This window comes from Humulus lupulus, chromosome 1, assembly GCF_963169125.1.
Source record: "Humulus lupulus chromosome 1, drHumLupu1.1, whole genome shotgun sequence".
In the NCBI taxonomy this organism is placed as follows: Eukaryota; Viridiplantae; Streptophyta; class Magnoliopsida; order Rosales; family Cannabaceae; genus Humulus; species Humulus lupulus.
Window position 1 is genome coordinate 47,646,923 of NC_084793.1, and position 20,904 is coordinate 47,667,826.

The window sequence follows — 20,904 nt, forward strand, 5'->3', positions numbered from 1 at the left end:
GGAAACTCGTAGAAATAGTTATGGATTTTTCAAGTTTAACCTATAGTTTAGAAATATTAATTTTAACATAAGGTTTGATTAATATAGCTGGTCCTAGAAATATTGTTTATTATAACCTAAGGTTTAGATAGAATAATTAAGAACGTGACACTTGTCACATGTATGTTTATTAAGGATTTAAGCATTTTAGATGAATAAATTAATAAAGGATAGATCTAGAAGTTCTAGAACCTTCCAACAGTTGTTAGGATCACGTTTTACTCAGTCAAAGTTCTTTTAACAAACTTCAAGTGTGCTTAAAATGTGCCAAAACGTGTTTAAAATATCAATGTATGCTGATATATCGCAGCTATAGGGGTCGACATGTCGCCTAAGGTTGATACGGAAAACACGTTGACTTCGCACGAACGAAACCACGAAGTCTCAAGACATAGGGGTAGGCGATATATCACCTAGGGGGGGGGGTGAAATATCGGATCTTTTAGGGTATTTTTGAAACTTTGTGGAAACTGAATTAGAAACAGCCTCAACAACTTGGACTTGCTCTTGAACATTTTTGACCAAGTTCTGGGCATCTGTTGAACATATAATTCAAATTTATTCAATTAATATTCATTTATTTATTCTTTTTAAAAATGGGTTAGTTTCACTCCTTGAACTTTATAAATAGGACCTTTCACTCAGGCATTTCTGTAGTGTCCTAGAATATTTGCTTAGCTATCTAGATAGTAGTAGTAGTTGGTATTAGTTTGTAGTATGTTACCGTGGATTTTGGTTCAAGCCGAGAATTAGTTGGAAACTCATAGTAACAATTAAGGATTTTATAAGTTTAAACTATTGTTTAAGAATATTAATTATAACATAAGGTTTGATTAATATTGCTGGTCTTAGATATATATTTGTTATAACCTAAGATTTAGGAGCATGACACTTGTCATAATCATGATTATTAAGAAATTAAGTATTTTTTATGGATAATTTTAATAAAAGAAAGATCTAGAAGCTCTAGAACCTTCCAGAAACTATTAGGATCATATTATGACTCAGTCAAAGCTGTTTACGCAATTCAAAATATGCTGAAAAAGTGCAATTACGTGTTTGATATATCAATGTATGCCGATATATCGCAGCTATAGGGGCCGATATATCGCCTACGGAGGATACGGAAAAACACATCGACTTTGCACGAATGATCGAACGGGGCTTGGGAATATAGGGGGAGGCGATATATCGCCTATGGGGGGGGGGGGGGGGGGGGATATATCGGCTCCAAGCTTGATTTTTGAAAAGTTTGTGATTTTGAATTTTAAAATACCGTTAACCACTTAGACATGTCTTTGAACGATTTTGACCGAGTTCTAGGAGTCTGTTGAACGAATTCAAATCTTTTTTTCATTTTATAATCATTTATTTATTCAAATTAAAAGGGGTTAGTTTTCACTCCTTGAACTCTATAAATAGGACCTAGTACTCAGCCATTTTCTTCATTCTTCAAGCAGTCTTCAAAGCCTCCAAGTTGCTAGTGTTACTATAGAGAGATACACTTGGGTTTTGGGTTAAAAGCTTTATTGTTCTAAACTTTTCTAAACACTTGGGAAGTGAGATATAGTGAGATTTCAGTATTGAAGTTTAGATCAATCTATAAGATCATTCAAGGTATTCTTACTCCTAAGTTCAGTTCTTTATGGTTCTTTAGTTTTCTTTAGTTTTCTTTTATTCAGATCCTAACTCTTGTTTATGATTCTTGATTAGTGTTATCCAGATTTCCGGATAGCGTTTAGATTGATGACCTCGGGGAAGCAGAATTATCGATGTCTTTCACGGTAGGTGACCAGAGCTCGCGGATGAACAGAAAGGCTTCGCCCCTCCCGTTTAGTGTCCGGACTACTCTTCCAAGCAAACACAATACGGAAACTCGTCAACTCTCCCGGACTCCCGAAGGGGTATCCTTCGGGGAAGCTCCTTCCAGGAGAAGCTCTTCGAGTGGTCTCCGCGGAAGCAGTTCCGTGCCTCGCACGGAACAAAGCCAAACGGTCGAGTCCTGGAGGAGGCATATTTGGAATGATATCCGCCTGACACAGGATCCCGCCTGACACGCCCGTCAGGTCAAAGGCGCACACATCCCAGCACGCCTAAGGGTACCTTTTCGCCTACTGTTCCGCTGACAACTTGGAAAAGACGGCTGACCTTGTGTGTTCCCCATACTTTCACGTAAATATACCCACATAGAGTCTTGTAGCCATGCTACTACAGTAATTGTATCCCTATTTATGGCTGGTGTAATTAAGACTCATGTACGTAGAGAAAAACCCTAATCCAAAACCCTAGCTATAAAGACCCCTTCATTTTACAAGAAGAGGGACGAACAAATCATATAGCAAAAACTCTACTAAAATCTCTCTAGCTTCATCTTCTTCAAGAGAACCCGAGAGAAACACTGTGAGTGTGTGAAGTTCTTGTGCACCAGCCATCTTACTGTAACCTTTCCCAAGTATAATAACATCGACTCGTGGACTAGGGCTTGTTAACACCTGAACCACGTAAAAACACTGTTGTTTAGTAACATTTCAGCATTTCTACAGTTCTTATCTTTTTATTATTCTGTTAGTTATTCGTTTCCGAAAAACTCGGTAAACATTTTGGTGCTTTCATTGAGAGCTGTAGGAAGTTGTTAGTCAGCTCTTTTTCTGTGTACGTTTTTTGTATTCACTTCGTGCTAAAGAGATGGTGACTACGAGAAAATCCGCTGTTGACAAAAATGCTACGGTCAACCCCGATACCGTGATGGAAGATGTGGTGCAAAGCGAACCCTTAGACTACCAAGGTGAAGACCCGACATCCCGCCAGGATCGGGTCAGTACCGAAGATACAACATACTTAGAAGACGAAGAAGAGTATGTCCAAGACGGTTATTACAAGGACGGCTGCTACTATGAGAAGGACCCAGAACTGGTCCAAGTAGCCGAAGAACTGGTGGCCACTAAGGCCAAGCTTGCTGAGCAGGAGCGCGTCTCCGAAAGAATGCAACGCATGATGGAACGCCTCCAAAGTAAGTTCGGAGATCTAGGCGACTCGGACGAGGATGCCTCTGTTCTAGGTGGTGCTGATGCCCCCATGCCGGATCCAGCCGCTGCTGGACCATCCAAAGCCGCCCCTAACAAGGGCAAAGAAAAAGTTGGAGAGCCTGTGCGCGCTGACGCCCCTGCACCTCCTAAAGGCGTGAATCACCAGGCCGACTGCCCCCCCCGCGCGCAGAAGGTCTCTGGCGCTCCTAAGCCCAGACGTCCTTCAGCCCCAAGGGGGCACTCTGTTCCTAAAGGGCCCGGTGCTAAGGCACCCAGGCCTAGGGGAAGGAACAACCGCCCCAGTGATTCCGTCAATTAGGACGGTCGGGCTGCGAACTCGCACTCCGAAGATAGCTGGTCCACGGTGGACCTAAGAAGAAGGTTGGAGGCCAAGTATGAAAAGGCCAAAGGAGAAAAGGCCCGGCCTCGCGAAGATGACCTCCGAAATCATATTAATGACAAGCTCCGGGGACGTGACCTCCCGGAAAGTGATACGAAGAGGCTCGAGGAACAGATTGCTGCCTTGACCAAGCTGGTCCGGAAGCAAAGTGGGGCCCTGTCAAACTCTGAGGAGGAAGACCCGGAACCATGTATTAGGAGGATCGCGGAAACGTCCCTCCCGGATAACTTCAAAATGCCTCACATAGAATTATATGATGGGAGGACAGACCCGCGTACCCACCTAGCTAAATACAATAAAATGATGCAAGTGGCGCGTGTCAGTGAGGACGCCAAATGCATGTGCTTCTCACTCACCCTTACCAAGTCCGCGGAGGACTGGTGGAAAAGATTAGCTCCCGGATCAATCCACAGTTGGAAGGAGCTACAGTCCGCGTTTAGGAGGCAGTTTATTGCTGCCCGCGACCACGACATGGAGGTTGGTTCCTTAACCAACATCAAGGAGCAACCCACTGAGAACCTCAAAGCTTTCATTCAGAGAATGATTGAAGCTGCTGCAAAAACCAAGGTCAGCGATGACATGAAGCTGATCGCCCTTCAATCGGGCCTTACTGTCGGCTCCCTGCTATGGGGGGAAATGCAAAGGAGACGGGCAGAAACGCTGTCCGAATTCATGTCAAAAGCTCAGGGAATCATCAACCTTGAGGATTCCTACCAGCAGGCCTTTGGAGTTCCCCCGGCTCCAACGCCTTCCGTGACTGTGCCGAGCTTTGCTTCGCAAGCTCCCGCACCAGCCCTCACGCTTCCAGGAGCCCGATTCACTCAAAGTGTGTATGGGCCTTCCGCGTCTGCTCAGACGCCGAGTCAAACCCATTTCTCTGGGTACGGAGCAGTACAAACCGGATGTAGTATCGCTCCTGGCATGCCGCAGCCGCAAGCGGAAGCCCCAGAACGAAATTTGAGCCAATCGCGGAGCAAACGAAGCGGAAGAAACTCCAACCGGGGAGACCATTCAAAGAAACCCCGGAAGGACTATGAGCCCAAGTTCACGGAATATACCAGTTTGATAGACTCGCGAGAGAATGTCTATCGGGCGACTTGTAATATGGTCAACTACAGGAAGCCCCCGAAAGTGTCTCACGGAGGAAGGCGTCCGCGAGACTCCAATAAGAGGTGTGAGTTCCACGGAGACGTGGGGCACACCACGAACGAGTGCCTTCAGCTGAAGGATGAGATCGAGTCCCTGGCAAGAGCGGGACACCTCGGTCAGTGGGTGAGGATACCCATTATCTATCCCGGACAGGGGATAGTTCACGGAGCTGCATATTCCCCGGGACAGAGGGGGGCCGCTAGCGCTCCTGGAGCCAGTCACCCCCAAACTACCGGGTCTCAGTTCCCCGCACTTCCTGCTCCACCCGCTCCGGCGCCCATTGCCTTGTTGTCTCCAGGACCAGGCAACCCATATCCGCCCGGCCTTGCTCCGCCACCCGTTGACGGACACGTCGCCACCATTTCCGGAGGACCACACCTTGCCGGAAGCACCCGCAACTCCCAGAAGAGGTACTTGAGGGAGTTAGAGCACGCCGAGGAGATGTGCGCCTTGGTTCAATCACCTGCTCAACGTCCCCGAATGATGGATCTTCCCATCACCTTCACGGAGGACGATGCTCGACATGTGCACTTCCCCCACAACGATCCCCTCGTGGTGGAAGCCCAGATTGCCAATAAGAAGGTCTCACGAATCTTGGTCGATAACGGAAGCTCCGTGAACATCCTCTTCAAAGCGGCCTTCCACGCGATCGGATTGACCGAGACAGACCTGGACCCATGCCCCATCCAGCTTCAAGGTTTCAATGGGGACGCACTCATGCCATTAGGGAAAATTCAACTGCCAGTCACCCTCAGAGGAGAAAGCGACGCTTGTGCCTTCAAGCATAGCACATTCGTGGTGGTCGACTGCCCCACGGCGTATAATGCCATCTTAGGCCGACCGGTCCTGATCGATTGTGGGGCCATAACCTCGATACGCCACTTATGTTTGAAGTTTCCATGCGACGATGGGCGTATTGGCACCCTCCGAGGAGACCAAAGAAGTGCACAGAGCTGTTATAACATCTCCGTCCGATCCGTCTACACGGTCCAAGAGACGTTTGCTGCCATTCCTTTGGCGGAAGAATTGCCAGAAACTGGGGGTGCTCAGGAGGCATACTTTGACGAACTCGACCACAGAGTGGGAATCGAGAAAGAAATAGAGCCGATGGAGGAAGTCGAAGAGGTGATCCTCAACCCGGGAGAACCCACCAAGGTCATTCAGGTGGGGAAAAACCTGCCGTCGGCCGTTCGAGATAAGATCGTAGCCACTGTGAAGGATAATCAGGATATCCTGGCATGGTGCCACGCTGATATGACGGGGATTAATCACAATGTTGCGTGCCACGCACTCAACATAGACTCATCTGCAACTCCAATTCGCCAAAAGAGGAGGCCGCTGGACCCAGTGAGAGCCGAAGCCGTCAAAGCTGAAGTGGACAAATTGATGTCCATAGGCTTTCTCCAGGAGTCGCACTATCCCGTGTGGTTGGCCAACCCAGTTCTGGTCCCGAAACCTGATGGGTCCTAGAGAATGTGCATTGACTTCACGGACCTAAACAAGGCCTGCCCGAAAGATTGTTTCCCTCTCCCGCGAATCGATCAGATGGTAGACGCTACTTCCGGGTACGAACTCTTATCCTTCATGGATGCGTACTCCGGGTACAACCAGATCAAGATGCATGTCGCGGACCAGGAACACACCAGCTTCCTCACGGACAAGGGTGTCTACTGTTACGTGGTCATGCCTTTCGGTTTGAAGAATGCTGGGGCGACGTACCAGCGTCTGGTAAAGAGAATGTTCAAGGACCAACTGGGGAGGAACATGGAGGTGTACGTGGACGACATGTTGGTAAAGTCCAAGACCTCCGGGGACCACAGTGACGACCTTGAGGAAGCTTTCGCCGTGATCCAAAAGTACGGGATGAAACTAAATCCAAAGAAATGTACTTTCGGGGTCTCGTCTGGGAAGTTCCTCGGTTTCATTGTCAGCTCCCGCGGAGTGGAAGCCAACCCTGAGAAAATAAAGGCGTTCATAGATATGCCTTCCCCCCGGAAACATAAGGATGTCTAGAGCGTTACCGGAAGGATGGCTGCTCTCAGCCGCTTCGTATCCAAGGCCACTGACAAGTGTATCCCCTTCTTCAATGTGTTGCGAGGAAACAAGAAGTTCGAGTGGACCCCCGAATGCGAAGCAGCCTTCCAACACCTCAAAGAACATTTAACCCGAGCTCCCATTCTGTCCAAACCTGTCGAAGGAGAGGCGTTGTTCTTATACTTAGCTGTGACTGAGCACGCAGTAAGTGCCGCTCTCGTCCGGGAAGATGGCCGTATCCAGCTCCCTGTGTATTACGTAAGCAAGAGGTTATTGGACGTCGAGTCCAGATATTCGATGATCGAGAAACTCTCCCTCTGCTTGCTGATCGCCTCACGGAAGCTGAGGCCATATTTCCAGGCGCACACCATCAAAGTACTCACCAACCACCCTCTCCGACAAGTCCTGCAGAAGCTCGAGTCTTGTGGCAGATTGCTTAAGTGGGCCATGGAACTGAGCCAGTTCGACGTCCACTACCAACCACGTGTTTCCATAAAAGGTCAAGCTCTCGCGGACTTTATTGTGGAATGCTCGGGAATGAATGACCTCCCGGAAGATCCTGTCCCAAAACTTCCCACCTGGAAGGTCTATGTAGACGGAGCCTCAAATGAAAAAGGAGCTGGAGCGGGGGTCATCCTAATATCTCCCCAAGGGCATCAGCTCCAGCGCGCCATCCGTTTTGCGTTCCCAGCATCCAACAACGAGGCAGAACACGAAGCCATGTTAGCTGGGTTACGACTGGCCAGAGAAGTCGGAGCCCAAAAAATCGAAGTATACAGCGACTCCCTACTTGTGGTAAACCAAATATCCGGGGAATACCAGACGAAAGGCGAAAGGATGGCTGCCTACGTGTCTCTCTCCCGTGACCTACTGCAGCATTTCAAAGGCTACCAAATCCGCCAGGTCCCCCGGGACCAGAACTCACTTGCGGACACACTGGCCAAGCTTGCAACGGACCCGGAGATTGAACAGAATGGCTTAGTCCCCATCGGGCACTTAGAAGCCCCCAGTACTGAGACACGAAGGATAAACGCCATCATCGACCATTCCCACTCCAGGATAGGGCCCATCCTTAGATTTCTCACCACCGGAGAGCTCCCCACTGATAAAGCTGACGCAAGGAAGCTCCAATATCAAGCTCCCCGATACGTGGTTATGGATGGAAAGCTTTACCGCAGGGGGTTGTCCATACCCTTCCTTAGGTGTGTTGCCGGGACCGAAGTCAGCACCATCATCCATGAGATTCACGGAGGCTTCTGTGGCGATCATACCTCCGGGCTGAGCCTCTCCAAAAAGATCCTTCGACAAGGATACTTCTGGCCCACCATGAAGAAGGATTGTGTGGATTATGTCAGGAAGTGTGAGCAGTGCCAGAGGTACGCCAAGGTTCCGCGAGCGCCGCCTACAGAAATTACCCTAATGACCAGCCCCTGGCCGTTCGCCGTTTGGGGCATTGACCTAGTAGGTTCCCTCCCAACTGGAAAGGGTGGAGTGAAGTACGCCATAGTCGCGGTAGACTACTTCACCAAATGGGCTGAAGCTGAACCTATGAACACGGTCACATCTAAAAAAGCACTGGATTTTGTCATCAGGAATATAGTGTGTCGTTTTGGGCTTCCATGGAAAATTGTGTCTGACAACGGAAAGCAGTTTGACAGTGAACACTTCACGAACTTCTGTGCTTCGCATGGAATTATCAAAAGCTTTTCCGCAGTCGCCAGACCCCAGGCTAATGGGCAAGTGGAAGCTATAAACAAAATATTAAAGACCACGTTGAAGAAAAAACTCCAAGCCTGCAAGGCTCACTGGCCGGAAGAACTTCCGCGAGTACTTTGGGCCTATCGCACAACAGAGAGAACTTCGACGGGGCACACGCCTTATTCCATGACCTTCGGTTGCGAGGCCGTCATCCCAGTAGAAGCTATGATCCCCTCTCATAGGCAAGACACCTACGATCCTACCCGGAACCATGCCCTCCTCCAGGAGTCCTTGGACATGATCGAAGAGCTCCGGGAGCAGTCGCAGGTCCAACTAAAAATGTACCAAGGCAAGATTGCCCGACACTTTAACATGAGAGTCCAGAGCCGTACATTCGAAGTTGGGGATCTTGTCCTACGGAGAGTATTTCCTGCTACGCAGGATCCGGGAGTAGGAGTCCTCGGACCCAACTGGGAAGGCCCCTACGAAGTCCAAGAAAAAGTGGGCCATGGGACGTATCACTTAAAGAGACTCGACGGATCTAAAGTCCCGCGCGCCTGAAACGCGGAGCACCTCCGCCGTTACTACCAGTAGGCCCCGGACCATCAGTCGGAAGTCCTTGGTGAAAATAGCAAAAGTGAAAAATGTGGAAATAATCCTCCCTGTTGTAAAACTCACGCCTAGCAGGCTAATTTAATGAAACACGGAGAGATTCACTCCGCTTTTACTGCACTTTTTATCCCTGTGTTCAAAGCTGCGTTTTAACAAGTGACCACGCGGTCCGGAGACGTCCGGACCCCACGCTCACTTGGGGGGTATACATGGCCAAGGCATAGCCATACGCCCCTTGAACAAAACGTACACAGAACACCACTTATGTGCTAGCATTGTGTTTGAAACTTTTAAATTGTTTGAAATGTTTAAATTGTTAAGCTTAGGTTTATTTGTTGCCATGAACATGCTTGCATTACGTGTCATATGTGCATTATGTGCTTATGTGAAAATTGCCATGGAAATGCCTGCCATTATGTATCATGAGAATTATCTCCTGTGTAGCCCAGCGATGGACGGGACTGGGGGTTGAGGCACGTTCATAGAGCTACGCCACAACACCCCCAACTCCCTGACAAGTCCTTTGCAGAATTCTCCGCGATCGCTGTAGATCTTTGCTTCGCAAACTCCAGCTCCGAGTCTCGGAAGGCAAAAGATGGCAAGATCCGCGAGCGCTGTAGAGCTTTGCTTCGCAAGCTCCATCTCCGGATCTCGCAAGGTGAAAGATGGCAAGATCCGCGAGCACTGTAGAGCTTTGCTTCGCAAGCTCCAGCTCTGGGTCCCGCAAGGCGAAAGATGGCAAGATCCGCGAGCGCTGTAGAGCTTTGCTTCGCAAGCTCCAGCTCTGGATCCCGCAAGGCGAAAGATGGCAAGATCCGCGAGCGCTGTAGAGCTTTGCTTCGCAAACTCCGGCTCCGGGTCCCGCAAGGCGAAAGATGGCAAGATCCGCGAGCGCTGTAGAGCTTTGCTTCGCAAGCTCCAGCTCCGGGTCCCGCAAGGCGAAAGATGGCAAGATGCGCGAGCGCTGTAGAGCTTTGCTTCGCAAGCTCCAGCCCCGGGACCCGCAAGGCGAAAGATGGCTAGACCCGTGATCGCTGTAAAGCTCTGCATCGCAAGCTCCAGCTCCGGGTCCAGCGAGGCGAAAGATGGTAAGATCCGCGACCGTTGTAAGCCTTGCTTCGCAGGCTCCAACTCCGGATCTCACAAAATAATGCATGGCAAGCTCCATGGCCATTGCAAGTTTCAGCTCCAGAAGCAGACATGCTCGATCCCCCCACTCACAGCCGGCTTTGCTTCGCAAAGCCCCTGCTCCAGGATCACACCTGGTGGGCGTGGCGATTTCCCCTACAGCAATAAGCCTTGCCTCGCAGGGCTCCATGCCAGGTCCCTGAAGTCAGCCACCATGAGGTTCGCAACAACAGTTAGTTTTGCTTCGCAAAGATCTAACCTTAAGTCTAGCGACGCTCACCAAAAGAACTCCCGTTCCAAACAATGGAACGACTCACCTTAGCAATCCCAGCGAACAGTATAACTACAAGTCCCGGGATTGGCTATTTGCCTCAGGAAAGCTAAAGTACGGTGAAAGGAGCCTGGCCGTTGGAACCAGGAAACCTTCGTAACCTAGAAACTACATGGGAAAAGACATCATCCGTTAAAGCTTCAAGTGGGAAGTGCATAGGTTTTGGCCGTTGGAACCAAAACCCCATACGCCCCTACAACAGTTTCTACCGTATAAATGTCTACCCTAAGCGCAAAGATAAATAAAGAACTCGGCAGAAAAGAAAGGAGAATGCTATGATTATGGCAAAAATGTCCGCAATGAAAAATAATTAAAGATAAAACCCCTTCAAGCATTGGGGGTAACTACAGCTTCCACGACCGCAGCTTCGGGGGCATCGGTTTCAACTGAGGCTGGCGGAGTCGGCTCATTGGAAGGAGGAACTTGGTCATGAGAAGGTTCAGAGGTCCCCGCCTCTCCGGGATCTCCCGCCTCAGGATCTTCAGCACGTTCGTCAATGTTGTAAGTTTGCACGTACGCCTCTGGGCCCTGATCCCACACGAGTAGCTTCTCCCTCATGGCTTCGGCATCATCTCCCAGATAGCCTAATACCTCCGGGTTCACTTTCCAGAGTTGATGCATGAGGACCACATGCGATATATTAATCATCCTGTTCAGTATCACCTCAGCATCCTCCTTCTCCTTCAAGCGCTCTGCCTCGGAGGTTGCCAGCTGTGCTTCCGCGACAGTTAGTTGGGCCCTCAATTTTTCCATTTCGGCCTTGGAGGCATCCCGCTCCCCCTTAAGAGAATAATCTCCTTGCGCTGCTCCCTATTTTGGTTCAGCACGGATTGCTTCTCGGTCACATGCCCCCTGGCAGTGAATTGCAAGGCCCCGATCCCTTTATCCTTCTCGGCGAGCCCCAACTGCAGCATAGACACGAGATCCCTGCTCCTCTTATGGAGTTGCTCCTCCTCGTGCAGCTTACTCTGAAGAGTGGAATATTCCTCTTGCCGCTTAAGGAGGAGATCGTTTTTTGATTGCAAGCGGGCTTCCAGGGTATCCTTCTCCACCTTGGCTTGGGACAGCTCTTCCCGGAGCTTGGAGTTTTCGGCCTTCATCCCATCCGACCGCTGTCTAAACTAATTCTCTGCCTTGGCCCGGTACTCTTGATATTTGGCAAGATATTTCTTCTCCGCCTCTTCTTCATCCGTGCGCCGGGCCTGATCAATCTTCTCCGAAGCCCCCAAGGCTTGTTGGGTCAGTTTCTGTTTCTTCGCCTCCAAGGCCTGGCGAGCCAGTTGGCTCTCCTCCAGCTGAACCAGAGCTGCACCAACCTCCTGGAACGAGCGTTCCGCGATCATAGAGGCCTGCAAGGAAAGACAACAGAATGAGCTAAAGCCGGACCAAAAGACAGGTGATCCCAAAAAATAACAACTGACGGCTTACCCCGGACAGTTGCTGCTTCAAAGCGTGTGTCAGCAACAGCGGATCCTTGCTGCTACTGATGGCCCATTTCTCAGAATTGAGCTCGCATAAGCTCAGCGCCATGTCCTCCATCATCTCAGCTCCGAACGGCGCCAATGCACGTCCGAGCCTAGGCACCAGCCTCTTCTCCAAGGCTGGACCATCCAGAACCGCCCCGGCCGGGTGAAGAGATCTCACCCCCTCGGCCAGCTCAGATCTCTTCACGGCAGACTAGTTATCTGCCCTTCCCTGGGTAACAGCCTTCTCCGCCTCTAACCGCCTCTTCAAAAAACTATCGGCCCGTCTTACACCCTCCAGGAGGGCAGCGGGGAAACTGGTTGGCTTCCGTGGGAAGTGGAACTTCAGGCCAGGCAGAGGAAGGTTGGTTGTCTGAGAAGAAAGAGACCCCGGAAGGGTGGACCCCCTTTGAGCTGGGGGAGGAGGTAGACGGGGTATTAAGGCCCCGGTCTGTTGCTTTTGCTGCTGCGGCATCAGAAGTAATTACCCTTGTTGCTGCTGCTGGTTTGGATGTTGTGGTTGCTGCAGCTGTGACGTTGGTGATTGTCTCTGTTGTTCTTGTTGCTGCTGTTGTTGTAGTTGTGCTTGCTGTCGTTGCTGTTGTTGTTGCCTTCGACCAGGAGAAGAGTGTCTAAGGCGTTTCTTCTTAGCACCCTCAGCATCTTCTCCCGGATGCTTGCTCACCCCAGTTGTCTTCACGGGGAACACAAGCCCTTCCCCGTCGCTGCTGCTACTCGAGACCATCATGGTCTCGGAAGGCCCGTCAGCAGGAGACTTCTCTACCCTCGGAGATACTTGCGCCTCGCCACTCGTCTTCTTGGGGGAGGCAGTTTTACCTCCCCTACCAGCCTTGGTCTTCCGTCCTTTCCCCGTGGACGGGTCTTGGCTAGTGGCAGCCTTCTTAATGAGCAAAGTCACTCTCCCCAACATCTTGGCTTCCGGATACTCTGCAAGAAACGTACAAAGCAAGGTTAACGAACCAACGAGCAATGAGAAAGAAAATAAGTAAGAAGCGGCAATCAACAAAAAAAAAAAAAAAAGCACAAGCAAGCGCGCCAGCAGGGAACAAGAAACGAGAAAAAGAAAAGTTTGAAAGGGACGACCATGCACGAGAAACGTGGATGGCCTTCCCCGAGCAAAACAAAACATCGCTTCCTGCTCCAGGAAACTCCCGTACTCCTTGAAGTCCGGGAATGACATGCTGAGAGAAGAAGGGTCAACCATGATGACACCTTCTGGCAGACTACCGTCACTCAGACACCAGAGGAGCTCATCTACCCTATCGCAATACCTGTCGAAAGGTATCCTACGCGGATCTAGCCTAAGGAAACGGGGATCAAACCCCATCTGAGAGGTCCGGGAAACCTCAGACAGGCTGGGGGTGTGAATCAACCGAAAACTAGTCTTACCTCTCCCGGAGGTACTAGCCCCCGGAGCCCCTATGTTAGGGTAAGCCGCGGCGTGGCGAGCCTCGATCTCCTCTTCCTCCGGCTGGGGGTCGGGGAACCTCTCCGCCCAACTAGGAGATAAAGTATTTTCGTCCCGGGCTGCTTGGGTGATCACCTTAGACAGCTCCAGGGCAATCTGCTCCCGGATATCAGCCGACACCTGAGTCTGCCCCCTGCCACTCACTGGCTCGATATTTTGGAAGGAGGCGAGTAACCCATACTCCCTCAACGATTCGGAGGTCACAAGTCCCTCCACTTTCAACTCTTCCTCAGAAAGCCCTTCGTAGAACTTGGACCTCCTTATCATCTCCGCGCAGCGAGGTGTCCGTGGAACGACTTCTGCAAAAATCAAATACAAGCGTTAGAGATCCTCCCAAAAGGCAACTCAAACGCAAAGAAACAAAGTTGAAAAGGAGAGGAAGGAGCGCTTACCAGGGATTTTGAAGTCCAAAGATAGGGCTGGCACCCTCTTCAGCGGGAAGCCAGTCGTCAGGAACCAGTATTCCCGGAGGTCTGGAACCCTCGCGGTATGACAAGTGGGGCACATCACGTCCGGGTGCCTTTCTAGCCTGTAAAACCCCACCTTGTCTGAATGACCCCTCATAGGCTGAGACTTCAACCCGTAAAAGTACAGCACCTCCTCCGGGGTAGGAGCTTCCAGTCTCCGGGACTTGCAAAAGATGAACCACCCTGCTAAGAGATTGTAGCTGGGAGGAATTAACTGGAAGGGGGCAATCCCCGCCTTCACACAGAAATTGGCGAAGTAACTCCTTAGGGGCAAGTGCGCCCCACACACTATGTGTTCCCAGCTCCAGGCACCGAAGCCCTCGTGACTCTGGCTAGCTAACTCGCCCAGCACCGACAGACGGTGCCACATCAGACGTGGGATGTTCTTCAGGCCTGCCTCAGAGGAATACAGCTCCAGCATGCCATAATTCCTGAAAAGGTTCGGCTTTTGGTCCATCACCCAGATGGAACTATTGGAGGTTGGTGGGCTAGCCGCGACCACTTTCGCCTTTCCTTTCCCCTTTCCACCAGCGACAGGAGAGCCCTTCTCTTGGGCAGAATCAGCCTCCCCCACAGCAAGGAGTTGTTCCTTTGAGATGTTCGTCACTGGACAAAAGAAAAGAAAGAAGAAAACACTCTAAGCAGTCAGCACCCTTGTCATACCCTAGTGGTATCAAAGGCGTCGGGGAGACCCTCCCCGAAAACTGCTTGGAGAGGCTCCCACCGAGCTTACCGAGGGATTGGCACCATGCCACCCGAAGGGCAGCAAGGAACCAGACTCAGACCCCGAGCCTAAGCCCACCAAAAGAAGTGTTTTTCCAGAGAAAGACACCCTAAAGGCGTTCATGCTTATGCCCTAAAACAGCAAAACAAGGGACGACTTTCCAAACGCAAATCGCCAAAGCATGGAGAAAAGGCTACTTATCGACTCACAATCGATCACATGCCTACCAAAGCCCTATTCACGCATGCACATAAGCAATAATGGCAGAAACCTCTACTCTAACAACTACCAACAACCTAAGGTCTGGGAGGAAAGAGCAAAGTAGAAATACTTACTGATATTCGGGTAGTTGGAGGTTGAAGGAGTAACTGGATCACTGCACAGCACGATCGCGAGAAGTAAAAGCTGCAAAGACGAACGGCGATTCAAACCAGGAACTTCGGGGAATAAACCCACTACCAAATCAAAAAGAAAAGTTTCCAAATACTTACCAAAAGAAATGGCAAGTTCGGGGGAACGTAAGCTGGGAAGCCTGAGAGTTCGAAGGTTTGGAAATCTGAAAATCCTAAAGATGGAGAATCTGAAAGCGTAAAGAGGAAGAAAGATCCTTTCCCTCGTTTTTATAGCAGGGAAGAAGCCGTTTCGAATTCCTCAAGTGGACGGTCCCGATCTTCCCATTCCATGTGCATCAGATCCAACGGCTGGAGAGGAAGCGACGATCCTATTTATGACTCCTCGGATGGGAATAAAGTATTTATTTCCCATCATTACACCACCTCGGGCCCTGAGTACCATTAAAAACCGTCAAATCATTAGTCAGATGACTGACGCACGCATCCTCAACCAGTCGCCTCACGCACACGTCTTGGTCGCAGAACCATTCCCAGAATGACACGTGGTCCTTGCCGCACTTGAGTACTTGATCTCAAATAGAAGAAATTCCCTTTCTTTTTCATACTAACACTCAGGCGGGAAAAAGGAACCCTTCCGGGAACACAGAAGGTGCCCCCTCGCCTAGTCTAAGAAACCGATTGTACAAGCTCCCGGATCTCTCAAAGCTCCGTGACCTTGGGGGGTAAATGTTATCCAGATTTCCGGATAGCGTTTAGATTGATGACCTCGGGGAAGCAGAATTATCGATGTCTTTCACGGTAGGTGACCAGAGCTCGCGGATGAACAGAAAGGCTTCGCCCCTCCCGTTTAGTGTCCGGACTACTCTTCCAAGCAAACACAATACGGAAACTCGTCAACTCTCCCGGACTCCCGAAGGGGTATCCTTCGGGGAAGCTCCTTCTAGGAGAAGCTCTTCGAGTGGTCTCCGCGGAAGCAGTTCCGTGCCTCGCACGGAACAAAGCCAAACGGTCGAGTCCTGGAGGAGGCATATTTGGAATGATATCCGCCTGACACAGGATCCCGCCTGACACGCCCGTCAGGTCAAAGCCGCACACATCCCAGCACGCCTAAGGGTACCTTTTCGCCTACTGTTCCGCTGACAACTTGGAAAAGACGGCTGACCTTGTGTGTTCCCCATACTTTCACGTAAATATACCCACATAGAGTCTTGTAGCCATGCTACTACAGTAATTGTATCCCTATTTATGGCTGGTGTAATTAAGACTCATGTACGTAGAGAAAAACCCTAATCCAAAACCCTAGCTATAAAGACCCCTTCATTTTACAAGAAGAGGGACGAACAAATCATATAGCAAAAACTCTACTAAAATCTCTCTAGCTTCATCTTCTTCAAGAGAACCCGAGAGAAACACTGTGAGTGTGTGAAGTTCTTGTGCACCAGCCATCTTACTGTAACCTTTCCCAAGTATAATAACATCGACTCGTGGACTAGGGCTTGTTAACGCCTGAACCACGTAAAAACACTGTTTGTTTAGTTACATTTCAGCATTTCTACAGTTCTTATCTTTTTATTATTCTGTTAGTTATTCGTTTCCGAAAAACTCGGTAAACAATTAGGTATTTAAGTTTCTTGAAACTTAAGGTTCTTCTTGATGGTTTAGTTCTCATTTCATCTTTATTCTTTAGAGATACCGACCATTTTTACTGTTGGTTTATAGGAGTGTTCTAATCCCGTTCTTGTTCCCAAATATCCCGGCTTTTGGTAAGGAAAATAGGATAGATATTATGTGCTTATATGTTTATGTGATGATATGTATATGTATGTATAAATATGTCTTGTAGTCAATTAGGGCTTATAGTTGCTTAGATAGCAAACCCCAATATTTTATGTCGCTCAGGGCTTATAGTTGCTTAGATAGCATACCCCAAGATTATTTATCATTTTCATGGGTTAGAGTTATTATTTACCCTACCTCGACTAGTAGAGGACCTAGATGGGTTATCATATACTACCATGTGATCTAACCTACCTCGATTAGTAGACATAGGACCTAGATGGTTTATCACATGCCATGTTAATGAGTTAATGTCCATTAATATTGTAGTCCTATGTGATATATATTTCTATAGTCATATGTTTTATAGTATATGTTTATGATATAGTCTTATGTTTATGACTTATGATTTATGTGTTAGTAGATTTTCCTTGTTGGGCATTAGGCTCACTCCTTTATTTTTTTAGCTTGATGCAGGAAAATGATTATGGAAGGCGGAAAGATTCATGGAAACTTGGATTGTGTGTTAAGGATGAATGGATTCAATGGACTGCGTGTTGATGGAGGATGACGTTAATTTTTAGTCTTTTGAATTATGTTTCTTTTGTAATTCTGCACTTAGTTTTTGAAAAATTGAATTAAAGTTTATGTTTTATGTTTTATAAATAATGGGATCCCATACCATGTCTATCACATTTTATATTTTATATTTTATTATTATCTTGTATTAGATACAATATTTTGGGTTTTTAATAAAGTTATGTTATTTCTTATGTTTGTATCAAAATAGTAGTAGCTATGTGTAGTAGTTTTAATGGTCCAAGGTCTTAGAAATAGTTGGGTCATTACAATTTCATTCATTATTCAAGCATTATTCAGAGCCTCCAAGCTGCTAAGTTTATTCTAGAGAGAAAACACTCGGGTTTTGGGATTTAAAAGCTTTTCAATCTAAGCTTTTCTAAGGTTTTCGGTAAGTTTCTATCTTGATTGTTTAGATCTCCTTTTCATCTCCATTTTCTTTAGAAACTTATGATTCCTATTGTTTGATTTTAGGAGTTTTCCAATCCTGTTCTTGTCTCCAATATCCCAATTTTCGATAAGGAAAATAGGTTAGATTGTATGTGTTATGGTATGTTTATATGCTATGTTATGTTCATGTATATATGTATGTATATGTTTTATGTTGTTGTCACTTGGGAAATATAGTAGCTTAGGTAGCAAATAAATCCCAAGACTTTTTTATCATTATCGTAGATTAGAGTTATGGTTAAACCTACCTCGATTAGTAGACAGAGGACCTAGATGGTTTATCATATACTATTTTGTGATCTAACCTACCTCGATTAGTAGATAGAGGATCTAGATGGTTTTATCACATACTACGGTAATGAGTTAATGGCCATTAATATTTTAGTCCTACGTTATATGATATACGTTTTTACGTCATATGTTTTGATGATATATGTATTTAGTCTTATGTTTTATAGTATTTTTTAGTAGATTTTTCTTGCTGGGCATTAGGCTCATTCCTTTTATTTTAGATGGAGCAGGAAAATAAGCTTGAATGGCGGGACGAATTCATGGAAACTTTGACATGTGTATTGGGCGAGAACTGAATTAATGGACTGCTAGAAAAGATCGAGGGTGAAGTTTATATTTTGAGTCTTTATAATTTATGTATTTATTTTTCCATGTTTAGTATTTGAACGATTATAATAAAAGTTTTGTTTTCTTAAGGTTTTATGTAATAATAATGGGATATGGTACTTTGGATTTTTATAATAAAGTTCTATTATTTTAAGTATGTATTCCAAAATAGTAGTTATGCTTAGTAGTTTTAATGGTCTGAGGTCTTAGAATTAGTCGGGACATTACATAAAGTTAACCAGAAGACCTTTCTCTAATAAAGGCTCAAAAATCAAATAATCATTTAGCTAATAGGTATGTTGAAATTTTTATTGTTCAAAGCTAAAAGAAATAATAAATAGGAAGTTAATGTCGATTGACATTTATTTAAGATATGTTAATTTTTGTTGAATGCAATGAAAATTTCTAGAAACTTTGATGGAACATTCAAAGTAAAGTCGCTAAAAGACTTGTTTGATCTAATCAAAAGGAAGCCTAAACTCGAATTTGGAATTCAAGCAATTTGCATGTGAACTTGGAATTCAAACCCAACTCACATACAGCTAGAATGCTTAGAAAAATTAGTATTTTAGAAATGGAATATAATCATATTAGATAAGTTAAAAACATAATGAGTGATCATTATCATCTTTATTATCTCTATAATTTTAATACTTGTTATACTCTATACATGTTTGATTGTACAACATCAAAATCTTAAAAGTTGGGATTCACAAGTGGTTATGTGAATAAATTGAAAATTTTCCATGAAGTCATTTAGCGAAAAAGTTTAATAATCATAAAAGATTACAAAAGAGTTTGTTTCTCTTAAATGTTACTTTAATGAAGCATGAGTATTATAATCACTATATTTTCTAGTTAACTTGTACTAGAAATAATGTCTGCAAGTTAAGTAAGCAAGTTATTGTTAATTAACAATGATAAAACCAAATAACATCACAAATTTTGTAAAGGATTATTGTAGTGGGAGCGTTAGTTAGTAACTACTCCGTTACAAACGTAAGGTTTAGTTAATTGTGTGTAGAAAAATATAACTATATTTTATTCACATACTAGTATGTAATGAAAAGGTTTTTATAGAAAACAATGGTTGAAACACCATGAATCTAGAAATGGAATTTGAAATTCTATGACATCTAGATCCTTGAACATCCAACTAAAGTCCATTGAACTTCAATTTGAATCTGGACATTCAAGATGAAGATGAGAACAGAGAAAAGTACAGACTTTTCAAAGTAAGGTTAATAGTCTAAGGCTATAAATAGAAAGAAGAATTTATTACTTGAATAAATACCTTTTATTGTAACCAAGATTAAATCTATATACATACTCTTATCCATTTCATTATGCATGGATTATGAGATTAATTTAAATGGATGTCTAGGTAGTCTTTACTGAATGGATGACATGATGAAACCGTTTGAAGATCTCGACCAGATTTTGTTGTGATTCTTATTCTTAATATTGAAAACGTTCTGATCATTGGGAATGATGTAGAGAAATCATCAATAGAAAAGAAATGGTTAGTTGGACATTTCTAAATATTAGAATTAGATAAGCCAAGAATGTTCTATACATTCAAGTCTATAGAGAATGAAATAACAATCTTTTGGCATTGTCTCAAGCGACTTATATAGATAAGAAGGACATGAGACAGTATTCCTACAACTCGGTGATGGACTGTTTAATGTATCAAATGTTATCTTTTCGAAATAACAATTGGGAATAGTCAGCAGTTGTCAATCCAATGATGGATTGAGTCTTTGAATAATTATAAGGACTTAATTTTGAGTATCATGAATATAATGGAGATTATATGTTTGTGCATTTAGGCAATGACCTAAAATCCCAAAGGATGAACTGATTTTAAACCAGATAGCAATCTTCAAAGATTGATATTAGAATTAGCTTCCATAATTGTGGAGGAAACACAGTAACCTGGAAATGTATTAGACATTTCAGATTTATATGTTTCACCATATAAACCGAAATGTAACAGCTACGAGCAGATAAGTAGGTGATTTGATTTTGTTGAGTTCTTTGTCATTCTCGAAAGGGTTTCAAACGAGAATAAAAAACTAGTATCTCATTGTGAAAGCGATGGAGATACAACCATTCTAGAAGAACTAGAAATCATGAGAGGGTAAAGCACATGAAATGAAATATCATTTAATTCAAGACAATTTTACATAACTGATGTAATGATCTTGAAGATAACTTCAAAACAGTTTCTTACAAAACTGCTAATAAAGACTTTGTTAAAAAAATTCTTTCAGGATAATGTGATTGACACATTGAGAGAGATGTCTCAATTTTCTTTAGATCAAGTGGGAGATTGTTGGGAATAGTGCCATTAAAGAAATTTTAGTTGACAAATGTTTTAAATGAAATAAATAATTGAATTGAATTATTATATATATAGACTATGTCTAAAATTATGTTAATAATATTAAGTAAATATCAGAAATTTCCAAAGTTTATCTATGTGGTCTTAATTTCATATTAGTATGAGAGGATCGAGATTAAGATAATAAACTTGAAATAGTTCTTAGTAAAATAAAGTTACAG